The sequence below is a fragment of the Lagenorhynchus albirostris genome, chromosome 10 (genome assembly GCF_949774975.1).
Source record: "Lagenorhynchus albirostris chromosome 10, mLagAlb1.1, whole genome shotgun sequence".
Lineage (NCBI taxonomy): Eukaryota > Metazoa > Chordata > Mammalia > Artiodactyla > Delphinidae > Lagenorhynchus > Lagenorhynchus albirostris.
Window position 1 is genome coordinate 71441572 of NC_083104.1, and position 12229 is coordinate 71453800.

The 12229-nt window shown below is 39.8% G+C and overlaps 1 protein-coding gene across 3 annotated transcripts in view; it reads right to left on the minus strand.

Moving 5' to 3' along the window:
- The window catches only part of TRERF1 (transcriptional regulating factor 1), a 572147-nt gene that overhangs the window by 252635 nt on the left and 307283 nt on the right, over nt 1–12229 (minus strand). The window contains exon 1 of one of the 3 annotated variants that reach the window (XM_060162911.1): nt 2791–2853. The exons of the other annotated variants lie outside the window; for them this stretch is intronic. The gene's annotated coding sequence lies outside the window, so the exon portion shown is untranslated. Of the gene's footprint in view, nt 1–2790; nt 2854–12229 lie in introns of those variants that run through there. 3 annotated transcript variants of the gene reach the window in all.

A 12229-nucleotide genomic window follows, 5' to 3' on the forward strand; every position in this document is an offset into this window, starting at 1 on the left:
CGTGGCCAAATGATGACTCACTCCTCTTTCAGTGTTGATCCCCAAAGGCAGATAGTCGAGAAGAAACATCCCAGAAGTGAATGAAACACACAAGTCTAAACTGAGAAATAAATCATCTGAGTCTCGGGCTATTTACTCTAACTTCCCCTTTCTTCCGTGACACAAAAATTAGTCTTAAAAGGTTTGCAAATGCTATTCACTGCGGCACCTTCCACGAGATATTCTCTAATGAAGCTGACATTACTAACTCACCGTCACAAACCATTTGCTTTGAGCTGTTTCTCTAATAACGGGGATGGGCCACACTGAGTCATCCACACTCTTGCCCAGTCCCCTAAGAACCCCGGAGACTCATTAACTTGACAATTGGCCAGGATTAGCAGCACAGGGACTGTGGCTGTGTCATGGAGCCTGGGGCTGGTGAACTGTGGACTTTTGGGGCCCAAGGCAGTATTAGGCTGAGGAGGCTGACAGCAGAGGCTGAGTCTCAAACTGGTTGGAGAGAGTCTGGTCCGGTCAACTTACTCTACAGAACCCAGAAATGGTGCCCTGGTCACATTCTCAGGGCTCTGTGTTGCTCTCACCTACTTGCTGTTTCTGCCCAAGCTGGTGAAGTGTATCATGATGGCGTGGGGCTGGAAGGGTCCCTGTTCTGGGGCCATCTGTGCTTTGCTCCTTCTGAATTAAACCTGGAAGATTCCCCCTTTTCCACTGCATTCTTACAATCTTACATGGCCTTGTGTGGGGGAGAATAAAGTAGGAGCTTCCTATATGCCGTGATTTAGGGGTGCCAGATAAAGCCGCCTCCCTGAAGAGACCTGCCACATGGCTTACCATTCCTACGGGACACCCTCCTTTCAGGCAAGACACTGAAAGTGACTGCTGAAAAGCAAATGAGGTTCCACATATAAGCGATACCATATGATATTTGTCTTTCTCTGACTTACTACTGGGGGGAATGCAGAGGGAGGGATAAATTGGGAGATTGGGATTGACATATACACACTACTATATATAAAATAGATAACTAATAAGAACCTACTGTATAGCACAGGGAACTCTACTCAGTACTCTGTAATGACCTATAAGGGAAAATAATCTTAAAAAGAGCAGATATATGCATGTGTATAACTGATTCACTTTGCTGTACAGTAGAAACTAACATAACATTATAAATCAACATACTCCAATAAAAATCAAATTAAAAAAAGCAAATGAGGTTTGGGTGGTCTAACACATAAACCTATTCTTTCCCATTAACACTTTTCAAATTAGTTTAGCAGATTTGCCCATTAGGATATTTGAACTCTGAAAATAGCACCCTGGACTGGTTACTTTTACTGCAACCTGTGGCCCAAACTTTCAAATTCAGAATCCTGTGTATTTCTGCCAATGATCATTTCAGCCGTCACACTGAGACTTTGTGGAGAAAGTATCAAAATATGATGATATCAAACACGAAACAGTCCACACTCTGCCACCCACATTCCTCAGCTGGTTTGGAGGCTACTTTCTTCATATTGTAAGAAAGCAAAAGCCAAACCAAGGTTGGGGGAAATGTTTAAATACTGCGACCTCTCAATGATCCAACCCAGGAAAGGAAAGTGAAAAAGATTACAAAGAATGTGCAGCACCAGTTCTCCAGTATAGAAGTTCATGTCTTTGTATATACTCCCCTGGCAGGCCTGGCTTTCTGACTTCACTTTTGCTTGGGAACCTGCTCTGTGGAGTGCAGGTGTTTTCTGGTCTGTACCCCCAGCCATGTGGTAAGGCAAACAGGACAGCTTCTTTCCCAGCAGGGGTGGAGGATGGCATTTTGGAGGGTTAAGTTCGAAACAGGAGAGTATTAGCAAACCCATTTGACTTCACAACCAAGCCACACCCTCCAATCTAACTTTGCAATGAAACCGACATTTTAATCTCCAAAAATATTTTTATAAAAATAATACCTAAAAAGGATCCTAAGAATCAAATGGGAAAAGAGACATACTCTTCTGAATTGCCCCACCCCACATCTAGGATGGCTTTTGGTTCCCCAGTTTTCAGGAGTGCGCTGTCGGGGGCTCAGGGCTGGAGGTTCTCTAGGGTATTTGTGACTCAGCCTTTCCCAACAGGCTCACCCAAGTATGTACATGGGCTGTCCACCGTTGTCCCACACTCTCAAGAGACAGTGCCCTCCGCACCTCCCAGAACAGTGAACATAGGAAGTCTTGACACCTACTCAACAAATGCTTCTGCATTGGGTACCAAGAAGGATACTGAGGTTACAAAAATGAAAGGAAAATCCATGAATTCTTTGGATGATCTCATAAACAAGTCATGTCAATGACTATTACACTATATGTTAAATTCTAGAATAGAGGTACATACACAGGGGTTGTGGACACACAGAGGAAGGCATGTTTAACTCTATCTTGGGAAAGGAGGGCTTTGAAGAGAATACATATAATTTTTGGCTTCAAGTAATAGAATACAGTGGCCTAAGTAGTAAAGATACTTATCATCTCATATAACAAGAAATACAGAGACAGGAAGTACAGGGTTGGCCTGAATGCCTTTAAGAGCTAGGCTCATTTCATCCTGGGCATGGGGAGAGAAGCTTTCATTTTACTTTAAATCTTCTCCATTGTGGATTTAGTAGAAATATCCCATTCTTATATTCATCATTTCTGATCCAGCAGTTCTGAATTTCTCCGCTAAAGAAGATATATTACAGGATTTTAAAAATTGTAGTAACTCACGCAGGCCAAACATGTTTTCTCTACTTATATGACACACGTGAAGAAATACCTTTCAGTTCTGCAACAGTGACAGTATAACCTCGATTGCCGCAAGCATTGGTGAGTGTGCCTTGTAACAATCATCTTAGAGCACAATCGGCCCTCCTTATCTGTGGATTCCACATCTGCAGATTCAACCAAACAACAGATCAAAAATATTCAGGGGAAAAAATTCCAGAAAGTTCCCCAAAGCAAAATTTGAACTTGCTGCACACTATTTACATAACATTTACATTGGATTAGGTATTATAAGTAATCTAGAGATGACTTAAAGTGTACAGGAGGACTGTGTAGGTTATATGCAACTACTACACCATTGTATAAAAGAGACTTGCGCATCCATGAATTTTAGTATCCATGGGAGTCCTGGTACCATTCCCCCAGGATCCTGAAGGACAACTATACTGGAATAATTTCTTTGCCACTCTAGTGAAAATGCCAAACTAGGTCAATTTCTGTTGTCTTTGAAGAGTTTTAGGGAGAAAAAGCAAGGTTGCAATTTTTATTGCATTTCTTTGGTTACACAAGAGTAATACGTGTGTGTTTTAGAAGCTGTGGCCAATGAAGGAGGTTGCGTAAGCTGAAGGTGTGCAGAGGGACAAATGGGGCTCCTGGAGTTGTGCAGTGCACAACCAATGAGATCGTATGTGGCAACCTATTTCTGAACACAGAGCACAGAAAGGAAAAAATTCCCCATGATTCTACCTCCCAGCAACAACATTATTATTTTGCTACGTTTCCTCCCAGTCTTTCTTCTAGGTATACTGTATTTTTAAATGATATTATAATGTACGCCTGCTCTATAATCTCTTTCATTTAACAGTTAATTATAAACATTTAGAATGTTTAATTATTCTTGAAAACATCATTTCCAATGGCACCCTATTTTATTACTTAACACTTAATATAGTATTTTTTTACATGCCAGTCACTATGCTAAACTCGTTAAAAATATTAACTCATGTAATCCTGCACAGATATTTTTGTTTGCCTCTCCAGACCCCTCTACCCTCTTCCACCTTGCTCTGTGCCCCCGGAGGCCAACCTGTACAGACTGCATCACCCGGCTTCTGTGCCCTCTCACTTCCTTGGATTTGGCCAATGACAAGTTGTCACTGGATTATCATTCCCAACTCCACTCTCTTCCTCTCTCCCTTGTTAGGATTTGCCATGGGAGTTTGCCTTCTACTAGAGTATGTGGAATATAAATAGCTCTATTCTATTTACTTTAGTCTCAGTCATGGGACATGCTTTGGCCAATGGAATGTTTGCACACTTGTTGTGAGCAGAGGCCTGAAAGGGACTTGCCTGTTTGGTTTGGCCTCTTGGTGGCTGTTCCCAAAATAAGAGGCCCAGGAAGCTGACCTGAACCCAAACAACCCAAAGCCTGAAGCAGAGCTGCTTCAGTCAACCTGGGAGTGAGAAAAACAAATGTCTGCAGTTTGTAGCCAGTGAGATTTGGGGTTGTTTATATGCACCATTATTGCAGCAGTGGCAGACTTATCACAGATGTCTCAGAAGCCTGGAGGGTGAGGTTAAGGTATGAAGGGTCACTGGGCTTTTCACAAAGAGCACAGCTCCTCCTAGGAACTCTCTCTCTCTCCAGGTTCCAATACCTGCCCAATTGCTCCCTATGACTTCCTACTACTACTTGCCCAGAGTACTGCACTATCCTTGGTGGTTTCACTACACCCTGTCCACACCTCTGTAAAGAGTCCTTTTATTAAACTCTACTCAAATTATCTAATTTGAGTGTGTCATCTGTTTCCTGCATGGGCTCTGACTTTAAAATCCTCATAACCATCCAATGATGTAGGTACTATTGTTATCCTCATTTTACTAGAGGAAATTGAAACAGAGAGGTTAAGTAACTTGTGCAAAGTCACACAGCAAGTAAGTGGTGGAACTGAGATTTGAATCCAGGCAGGCTGGATTCATGCTGACTTCACTATGCTGCTGTAGGTTCATCTAATGGGCCTGTCATAATTTATCTAGCTCTGTATTGTTTAAATGGTGCTTATATGTTTTTTTATCAGGTTTTTGTTTGTTTTTTCTGTTGTAAATACTGCTATGATGAGCAATCTCTGTATAAATATTTACTCATATTCAGGGTTAAGAACTAAAGTTTCTAAAAGTTAAATTGTTGGATTAAAGAGTATAAACTTCTTTGTTCCCCAGCCCTTTTTTTACTTTTTAAAATTGTTTCCTTTTGACTATAAAAATGATCAAATTCAGTAAACAAAATTCAAGCATTATAGAAATATATATCATAGCACACAAACAATTCCATACCCTCAAAAAAAAAAAACACTAACCCAGGATCTAAGTTCTCTTTAACAATAATTAATAGTAATTATTCATTTTTCTTATTAAAAAATCATTAATGTGTACAGTAGAAATGCAAAAACGTAAAAAGAGAACAAATCATTTGTAATGCACAAGTCATGTTCTGTGTATATGTTTACATATGTGGGTAAACAAACACAGGATCATGCTATGAATACAGCCTAGTAACATACTTTTTTTCACTTAGCAATATACATCATCATGAATATTTTTCATGTCCTTAAATATTCTTCTACAACATTAACTGCAAAGTATATTTGTATAATTGCCTCTCATTCTACTGGAGCAATATTCTGTCATTTATGCAACCAATTCCCTAGAACTAGACATTAAGTTGTTTCTTTCTCTTAACTACAATAAATAAAATTCCCACACACATAGTTATAAAGAGGTATCTGCACATATTTTTTATTATTACTTAAAAATATATATAGTTGTGGAATTGCTGGATCAAAATGAACACAGGTTAATAAGGCTCTAATTCCTATTACAACTGGCCTTACAGGAAGGCTGCTGATTTATTCTCCCATCAGCAAAGGATATTATGGTTTTAATTTTTTTTTCCAGTATCATTAGGTAAGATAAAAAATGGAGGGGGAGAACTTTTTGGTTTTTATTTACTTTCATTTGCTTACTAAGGAAATAGAACTTTTAATAATTTGTACTTCCGTGGCAAATTGTGTACTTTGCCATTTTTCTATTAGTATGTTTATCTTTTTCTTAATGATTTGTAAGAATTCTTTCAAATTGTCATATACACAGCAAAGGTTTTTCCCACATTGTCATTTCTATCAAACCTTTTAAAAATTTATTTTTCATGTAGTCAAATTTAATGTTTTCACCCTTATGACGTCTGCCTTTCATGTTTTATTTAGAAAGGTTTTCTTCTCCCAAAGATCACATAAACATTCACTGGTTCTTCTTCTGATTCTTTTGCAGCATTATTTTTTTTACATTAAAAGTTAATTTATTTGGGCACTTTGGGAGAGATAGAGCCCTAAATTTTTTTTTTTTTTTTTTTTTGCCGTACGCGGGCCTCTCACTGTTGTGGCCTTTCCCGTTGCGGAGCAGAGGCTCCAGACGCACAGGCTCAGCGGCCATGGTTCATGGGCCCAGCCGCTCTGCGGCACGTGGGATCTTCCCGGACCAGGGCACGAACCCGTGTCCCCTGCATCGGCAGGCGGACTCGCAACCACTGCGCCACCAGGGAAGCCCCAGAGCCCTAAATTTTTTTTTTTTTTGCATTTATTTTTTAAAAATATTTATTTATTTGGTTGCACCAGGTCTTAGTTGCAGCAGGCGGGCTCCTTAGTTGCGGCTCCAGGGCTCCTTAGTTGTGGCATGCAAACTCTTAGCTGCAGCATGCATGTGGCATCTAGTTCCCTGACCAGGGGTCGAACCAGGGCCCCCCCGCATTGGCAGCACAGAGTCCTATCCACTGCGCCACCAGGGAAGTCCCTATTTGCATTTAAATGATCGGTCTATTTGCCCAACATCATTTACAAAATAATCATTGCCCATTGACCTGAACCAGCTTTATCATATACCAAATTTCTAATCTTTCTGGACTTTTTATTTCATTCCATTGACCAACCGATTCTGTGCTAACACTCACTGCTTAAAGCACTGTGGTTTAATAACTTTTAAAACCTAGAAGTACAATTACCCCCTTCACAACTGTTCCTTTTCAAAATTTTCTTGAACTCTTCGTCAGTGGGTCTTGTAAGCAGACGAACTTAAGAATAATTTTGTCACGTTCTAAGAAAAATCTTGTTGGAATTTTTGTTAAAACTGCATTCAACTTATTAACTAATTTGGGGGAAATAATCTTTATAATATTGAATTGTTCCATTTAGAAAGATGATGATATTCCACGTTCCATTTATGCAAGGCTTTTGGATCTCAAACTACAATTTGTGTTTTTCTTCACAAAAGCCTTGCGCAATTATTTAAAACAATGGAAGCTCCATGGTGGGTATTTTCAAATTCCAGGGAGCCCTGAATAGGAATCAAAAGACCCAATTCATAATTTTGACTACTCACTTACTACCTGGAAAAATTTACAAAACTCTTCTCTGCCTTACTTTTCTCAGCTGGACCAATAACCCCTGCCTTTTCCTGCTTTCAGAGTTTGCCTGAAGATTATACTAACACAGCAGTAGAGAGAGCCATGTTAATACAGGGGTTATTATTTTGTGAATATATAGCTAAAAATGGGTATGTGCTCAGTAGGCATTTTACCATATAAAATAATCCAACTAATCAAATAATAATTAGTGAGTACCCAGAAAGTACCCAGCTGTCTTGCCAGGATTAAGTAGGTTTTCTGGATATGGGACCTTCAGTGCTAAAACCAGGAAAGTCCCAGACAAACCAGGGTGCATTGGTCATCCCAGCTGTCAGGCATCCCCTTCAAACTCTAAAATGCTAGAATTCCAGAGTTCCATACATAAGAGAAAATAGGCCCATGTTCCCAGGCTGTTTCCGGTCTAATAGGGGAGACATAGTGAATGCTTATGAAAAGATGAGGGAATGTGTACGTACTGAATTGTCCCATGAGGACTGGTGGTACAATAGGCATCTCAAAAGGGGATGACTGGCTTGCCCTGGAGGCTCTAGTAGTGGTGCTTGAACTAGACTTTAGAACCAGAAGCATTTGCATGGGATGGGACTCCAGGTGGGGGATGAGCGGAAGGTATGAATCAGAGTTTTGTTGCAAGGAAGAGAAGATTTAACACTCGGCCCCCCAGCCTGCTACATGGCAGGTACTCAGTGAACACAAGTTCAATCAAGTTCAGGGCACTTGGTAACAGAGAATTGGGATATGCGTGTAGCATCTATTTAGGGTCGCACACTCTGAAGTGCACAAGAGTAAACAGTTACAAATGTAGAAAACCACCTAAGAGACTCTCTCATAAAACACTAGATGAAATACTATGAAATTTATACAACCAACATGTTTCTCTTTTTCTTTTGGCTGCCAGAGTTCTAGTGCTAAATTTAGTGCCCAGGGCCACCTCAACGATGTTCCCACTAACTCCTTTCACTTCCTTTAAGCAGGCATTGTTCTTTCATATGCTGAAATATCTTCGTTTGCATTGCTCTAAAAAAATTACTGCCTGAAAAGACATTATGAAAAAATTAGAATATAAGGAAAAATGTAAAGAGGAAAGTTAAAATTCCTGATATTCCCTCTAAAAATAGCCACTGTTAATGTTTTAGTGTTCCCGCCTACACACATACCCGCTGGCTTTTTCTTTCTGGATATTGTACTGTATATGTTTTCTAAATTGCTTTTTTAACTTAATAATACTTCATGAAGATTTTGTCCATTTCAGTACATCACTTCTATATCAGTACTCTTAGCTGTTACATATTTTTTCATTTTATGGCGATACACTAATCTGTTTAGTCTCCTACAAGAATAGGGACATTGAGATTTTTCTAGATCTAGTTGTGTTCTGAATTATGCTGTTGTCTGATCATTTCCTTGAGTAAAGTCCTAGGACTAAAATCACGGGGCAAAGTCTATGTATATTTTATATGATATCATTTAGAGGCTAAGAGGCAGGTTCTAGGGACAGACTGCTTGGGTTCAAATCTCTTATTTTCCAGCTCTGTGGCCATGGGGTTTGTTCTCTAATCCCTCCAGCCCTTATGTTTTTTTAATCTGAAATTAAGATAATAATTGTACCTGCTGTATCTGATTGTTGTGAGGATTTCAGTGAGATAATGTGTGTGAAGGACTGAGCACAGTGTCTGACACAGAGTGAGCCCTCCATAAATATTTTCTATAATTATATTGCTAAAGTGATCTTCAGAAAGATTATATCACTTTTCATTGACACAAAGGTCAAGCCCTTTCAATTTGTAGAGATGTGGATGGACCTAGAGACTGTCATACAGAGTCAAGTAAGTCAGAAAGAGAAAAACAAATATTGCATATTAATGCATATATGTGGAATCTAGAAAAATGGTACAGATGAACCGGTGTGCAAGGCAGAAATAGAGACACAGATGTAGAGAACAAACGTATGGACACCAAGAGGAGAAAGGGGAGGTGGGAAGAATTGCGAGATTGGGATTGACATATATATACTAATATGTATAAAATAGATAACTAATGAGAACCTGTTGTATAGCACAGGGAACTCCACTTCGCTGTACAGTAGAAACTAACAAAACATTGTAAAACAACTGTACCCCAATTTAAAAAAAAGCAAAACAAAGGTCAAGCCCTTTCAGCTATAGGATTTAAGTCAAATAAAAGTTAAAAAGTAGCAATACAAGCTGCTCCTTTGCCAACCAGGATGACAGTGCCAATTTACCTCCACTCTAAGGAGTTTCTCCAAGGGACAAAGGCTTATCCTTCTGCAAGTGTTTTAATCCAATCCCCCTAGTGGCCAAGAGACTGAATTTTCAAGATAACTAAACCAACCCCGTTCTTTCAAGATTAATTCACAAAACAGAAATAAAGCAACCTCATTTTTTTTTAATCTTAAAGAAAATATATAACGACCCAAATAACACCCCTCAATATCATCTAAGGTCTCTGCTTTCTAAAAGTTGCTAGCTTGCTTTCCTAAACAGCTGTAGTTTGTTCCCAGGCAGGATGGATTAAAAAATCTGGCTAAAGCCATTGTTCTCAGTCTTGGCTGAACCTCGGTATCTCGGAAAATAGAAATTCTCTAGAGATTTTGATTTGATCCGACAGTAGTGTGGCTGAACATCAGGATTTTAAAAAGCTCTCCAGGAAATTTGAAAATTCAGCTGAGGCTGAGAACCAGTACACTAAAGAAAGTTGGCAGGGATGCCCTCAAACTGATTTTAACCTCTTTTCCATCCAATCCTCCATCAGACAGGGAGAGGTTGCTTCCTCTCTCACCTCTTCCTTTGCTCTTAGAAGGGTTCCAAAGAGAATAAACAACAAATAATCCCCCTAGGTCTAACTCCTAGTTGCCTCTGCCTGGCTAGAAATAAAGTATGAACCACAAAAGGCAAGCCACGTAAATAATTTTTAAATTTCTAGTAGCCACATTTAAAAAGGGGAAAAGAAATAGCTGAAATAAAGTTTAATAATATATCTTATTTATCCCCAATACATCCAAAACAATATCACTTCCATGTGTAATTAATATGAAACATTATTAATGAGTTATTTTACAGTTTTTTTCATACTAAGTCTTTGGAATCTGGTGCCTATTTTATGCTCACAGCACATATCAATTCGGGCCAGCCTTGTTTTAAGTGCTCAGTGTGTGGCCAGTGGCTGCCATATTGGCAAGGCTAGGGGTTACATGCAAATTAAGTAACCTCTGTAGGGCTCGGTCTCCCTTAAAATGGGGACATGGTAATGCTGCTCCTCGGCATTATTGCAATGATAATGAAATGCTTATTATGATGCTGGCAGTTAGCGAGCTCTCAGCAACGTTTAGTTTCTTTTATTAAGGGGAAGAGATGCACCAGGTCAGGTGGCAAATGGAATGACTCCTCTTTTTCCTCTAAAACAGGGTTTTTCAACATTTAACCCATGTTCCCTTTTGCTAAACATTAAAAGCGCATGCTTTCTTTGATCGTTTTTATTTCAAAACAGAATTTTAAAAGTTCAATATCATGACTAAAACTAAAAGAAATAGCACAACATATTGCTTTGTTATCACTCTCCCTCCCCCAACCTGGGAGCATGTGCCCTCTACTCCCCTTTCTATGGTGAATCCTGCTCTGAAACATCTTCCTCACTTCAAGGTTGCTGTCTAAACTTCAGATGAGCCTTGCATTCATTTAGGGTTTTTTAATTTAAAATAACTTTTTTATCACTATAAAAATAATGCACGCTTCCTAAACAAAAATCAGAAAATATAGAAAAGCAGAAAGAACAAAATCAGAAGCATGAGGCTGGCACCATCCACAGAATAAGCACTCTAACAGCTGGGGTGTAGTCTCACAGCAGGTGTTTCTGACCCAGGCTGCTCCTCGGCATCACCTGAGTTCCAAGATATACAATGCCCAGTCCCACCCACAGAGACTGCGGTTTAATTGGCCTGGGTGCTACCTGGGCATCAGGATTTCTTTTAATGCTCCCCAGGTGAATTCTGATGAGCACCCAATACAAGAGCCAGTGCCCTAGAGCAATGAGTCTCAGACTTGACTCTGCACACCAACCAGGTGTTGATCTTGTCAAAAATGCATACTTAGATTGAGTAGGTCTGGAGTGAGGTCCCGGATTCTACATTTCTATGAAGCTCCCAGGTAATGCTAATGCAGCAGGTCTGCCAAACATACTTTTAATATTCCATATGCTTCATTATTCATAAATACCTATATGTACCTTTTCTCTAAAAATTCCTACCCCTGTTTTATAATCTGCCCTTTTTATTCAATGATCCATCATGACCTCCTTTGCATGTTAAAAAAAAATACACGCCTGCAAGATCGTTTTGACTGGCTACGTGAGATTCCATTTTAAGGATATATTACTGTAGGTCACTTAGTGCAGTGCTTTGGGGGCTGGGGGTTGCAGCTGGTATATAATCTGGGAAGTTCAATCCCTGCCTCCATTCTGGTGACAGAGATCAGGGATGGGGCTCCCCAAGCATTTCTGATATACTGTTCCTTTCTCTCTTCCCAGACCTTGAAAACCACTGACTTAACAAGTTCCTATTTGGGGGGCATTAGATTTCCAACTGTTTTTCATAACAAACATAGCACACAAAAAATTCTGGAAAAAAAAAAAAGAATAGATCACATCAATCTAGTAAGTGTTATTACTGCCTCCATTTTACAGATGAGTGTCTCCTAGAAATTTGAATTTGTAAAAATTTGCCCATGAGAGTCTGCTATTCACTCGGTTTGGGAATCATTGAAATTCCAATTTAACCCTTCTGTGCTCCTGGGAAGGATAACAGCGTTTCCTGAATAAAGCCAAGTTCAGAGTGCTGGGCACAGTCATGGCCCTGCCACATCCCTGTGCAGAGGAGCAAAGCCCCAGACAGAACCACAGATCTTCCACGGTCACAGATGGATGGACCAGAGGTGGGAAACCAACACAGTGAGTGTGGCCCAGCCAGCACGGAGCTATGCTATGAAAACTCCTGCTCATCAGA